The sequence below is a fragment of the Lathyrus oleraceus genome, chromosome 1 (genome assembly GCF_024323335.1).
Source record: "Lathyrus oleraceus cultivar Zhongwan6 chromosome 1, CAAS_Psat_ZW6_1.0, whole genome shotgun sequence".
In the NCBI taxonomy this organism is placed as follows: domain Eukaryota; kingdom Viridiplantae; phylum Streptophyta; class Magnoliopsida; order Fabales; family Fabaceae; genus Lathyrus; species Lathyrus oleraceus.
The window spans coordinates 4,760,368-4,763,815 of record NC_066579.1 but is presented as its reverse complement, the minus strand read 5'-3'; positions in this window follow the sequence as shown (position 1 = coordinate 4,763,815).

The following is a 3,448-nucleotide window of genomic DNA, read 5'->3' as shown; positions in this document are numbered from 1 at the left end:
AGTTTCTAATTTGCAATAAGGTCTAAGTTTAGAAATCACAAGCAAAGAATTTTTTGAAAGGGGGTAGAGATTTGAAATTTAAGAAGTGGGAGGAGATGAAGAGACTAATCCTAAGCAAAAATTTAAAAGTTAAGAGTTGAAAAGATCTAACCAATGGGATGCAATCCAACAGACAAGAATGTCATATAGAAACCCACTTTCCCTTTAGACTTTAAATCAAGCAATATCAATAAGCAAGTAGCAAAAATAAAGAGAAAGACATCAAATAAAGATAGCCACATCCAAGCAAGCAACTTCATAGTCTTCTTCTTCTCATGTATCGGATGACATACTCCTTGATTGGCTCAGAATAAGGCATTAAACACAGGTTTAAAGTAACAGTTGTATCAAGACCATGTTGTAGATGAATTCATGTGGATCCCAATACTTGCATCAGATGGAAGCTCAAATCACAATAACTTGGTTTCAGAAATGTTGGCATTGGCCAAGTCCTTTTGCATAGGGAATGTTGCCTAGTTCTAAGTCCAAGAGTTCAGATCAAATCCAACAGTCCACACAAACATTATTTAGGATTTTTGTTGTTTATTAAGTATTTTAAGATCCTAAGACCACAAACACAAGCAAAATACACAAATAAATATATATAATCACAATATATGGCTCAAATGAGCAAAGTGAAAATGACATAAACATAAGCAAGTTAAATAATATGTAAATGACAAATGAAATGGTAAATGGCTTGAATTTAAATTGTATAAAGTAAATGACTTGAAATTAAAAGCAAGAATAATAAAAGTTAGTCACATGTTAGTTGATTAGATGTCAGTGGTGTTTTGCTTTTCAATTGATTAAGTCATTCTTTGGAGAACACTCAACCCTCTATTCACAAGCATGGATCCTTGAACCAAGGTATCTCCCAAAGGAAGGAAAAAAGGCCAAGTTTCCACATAATACCATGAAAGGGGGGATACTTACAATCTCACTTACTAGAATGATATGCCTTTGGATCAAAATTTAGCGTTATGTTAAGCAATCGTAATTGGACTTATGTAGAAGTCACAACTATATGAGGTCGGGCAATAGAAATTTTGGTGTTAATGCATGATAGAGATATGGTATAATGAACCATACTCCTAAAACATACCACACACAAAAAAAGATCAAAGGATGGACCTATCTCATCCATACTTGTATTGGTTCATCTAACACAGAGTTATTGATGAACCGATTAGCCTTAGGATATTGAGACTTCATTGGTCAATGAAAGGGATGGGAAATAATGGGATTGAAGATGAAGAGGGAGGGAAAATGAGACAAACACAAATTGGTCATGGGAGGACTTTTATCAAATTAAAATCATTCATTCATTTTGGGAGATGAAATGTACATTTCATCAATCCCCTAAATCCAATGATTTTAATCCAACAAAAGTCAAATCAACCTTGACCAAGGCCCAAACACATAGTCAAACTTCACAAGTCAATAAAAATGGTTCAACATAATTTCTACATAATTAATCAATTAAAAATCAAATTAAAATGCATTTAAATTGAATTATTTTTGGTCAAAAACCCAAAACCTCTTCAAAACACCAAATAAATGACCAAGAGATTTATCATAGGTCAAACAAGGTCAAAGGACCTTAGATAAAAAAAATCATAATTTCTGAAAAGTCAAAAGTATTTTTAAACAATTAAAAATATGCATAAAAACAATTAAATCATGAAAAATATCAAAATTAATCCAAAAAATAATTTTAATTCAGAAAATGAAAGAGAAAAATATTTGAAATTTTTTGGTGAAAGTCCCATATTTTTTGGGTTAAAAATGAAATTAATATGAATTAATCAAAATAAAAGGATTAAATGGAAAAATCAAAAAATCAAAAAAATAAGGGTCATCTGATCTCCCTCATTAATTGAGGTGGCAGATCAGATGGCCAGGAGCGCGCATTCCACAAGGTCCTTAGTCAAACACGTTGCAGGCATAGTAATCAGATTGGACGCGTGAGATTAAAACATTTCAAACGGATTAGATGACCTGGATTGATCCAGCGCACCACCGTAGCCCTAACTTCGGTCATCTTCTCCGGTGACCACCACCGGTCTGATCCAAGCTCAACACAATGGAAAATGAAAAATGAATACACTAATTTGAAGGGAAAATTCTCAGGAGCACGAATCTGGTCTCAATTTTCTCCAATTTCAAGTATATAAAAAGATACAGGGATTTGAATTTTGAGGATCATGAACTGAGTTGCTTCGATTTGACCTCAAAGCAACTCAATCTTCTTTCCTATATTGATAGGACTTCAGACAACCAAAAATCAACAGGAATGGTGAAGAATTGAGGGAGAATCGAAGAGATGAAAATTCTGAAAATTCACCTTCAATGGAGCTTCAGATTGGCACGATCTTACTTTCAATTATGCTTGGCCTTGCTTCAGATGCTTGTTGGAAGTGATTAGGATCAATGAAAGGTATGGACTCTTGGAGTTTCAATCTCAAAACAAATAGAGATTTGAAACTCGATTTTCAAAGAAAACCTTCAAGCTTATCCTTCAATGCTGAGGGTTTGGGATTGCAGGTTCAAAGCTTGGGCATTAGGTCCTTAATTCTGAGCAATGAGGGTTGTATTTATAGGCCATGAGATTGATTTCTACACACTTCCAAATTTGGCAATTTTGTGAAATTCTCTTTGCATGCATGCATGGGCGTGTGATAGGCCCATTAAGTGATGCAATTAGGTCCAAAATTGAGTGTGAATCATGTTGAAACCATGTTACAAAGCCATGCAATCGTGTATGAAAAGTGGAAGTGGAAATTATCCAAATGGTTCTTCATGTTGCACCCATGCGCAAGTCCTTCATCCTTTGGCCAAATGAGATGATCTTGGACTTTTTGGAAAGGTGAGATCAAATGGAACAACTTTCATGTTGAACACTTTTTAATTTGAATCTTGGATCATGATGAATTTTGAGGTGGAAGTTTGGGAAATTAAACATATTTGAAAATTTTCTAAGTCCCAAGTCAAATGTTCACTTCTTCCACCTTGAATAACTTTTAGTATGGACTTCAAATTAGAAAAGTTCCTTCACAAAAGTTGTATCTATTTAAAACCTATTCAGTTTGGTAATAAATTGGACCTAATTTGGATTTGTCATGAAGGAGTTATGTATTTTAGAAGTTGAGGAAAATCACTTGTTCAATGGTATTGGCCCAAAATGACCTATAATGTTTCCTCTTGGCACATGCATTTGCAAGTTGAATTTGAACCTCCTACAAACATCAAAATTGAATTAGACACCTTGAATTTGATCATGTAGTTTGAATTGATTTCATCTCATAAAAATTGATCAAGTTATGGTCTTGGGAAGTTGACCTCCAAACTAGGGTTCAAACAAAATAACCTATAATCTTTCACCATAAACTATGACTTTACAAGCAAA